This window comes from Parus major, chromosome Z (genome assembly GCF_001522545.3).
Source record: "Parus major isolate Abel chromosome Z, Parus_major1.1, whole genome shotgun sequence".
In the NCBI taxonomy this organism is placed as follows: domain Eukaryota; kingdom Metazoa; phylum Chordata; class Aves; order Passeriformes; family Paridae; genus Parus; species Parus major.
In genome coordinates, this window is record NC_031799.1 from 64666038 (window position 1) to 64666608 (window position 571).

Here is a 571-nt window from a genome sequence, read left to right on the forward strand (position 1 = left end):
GTCCAGATATTAATGGACTTTCACATGGTTGTGTCCCTATATGGGACTGACCATGACAGAACTGTCTCCCTTGTTTGGGCTATTAAAGGGGGACTCTGATTTAAAGTCACCTCTGACACTGACCCCACAAGCACAGTGGATGCTGGAGGAGGTTCTGTGAGGTTTCTGCTCCTCAAGTTCATTACGTTAATCTTTCCATTGATGTCGCTGTTTTGGTTTTAGGCTTTTTTTAGAGAGTCATGAGGCTGGATCAGCCCAATTGATAGAATTACAGACTGCTGTCATAGCATTTCATAAGTTTTCCCAGGCACCTTTCAATTTGGCCATGGATTCTGCCTCCGTGACCAAATTGGGAGCCATCCACAAGCAGGTGTTGATGTTGGACATTTGTTTCATTTATTTTGGGGTTTCTGTTGTTTTTCTGGTTTTTTGTTTGTTTTGTAATAATGAAAGGGTGAGATATCAGCCTGAAATTACAGCCTTCTGATTGTATGGAGTATTGTATTTTTCTATTATTTATCTTTTTGATTGTTTATAATGTTGCTAGTTTCTTTGTTCTTTTTTTTTTTTT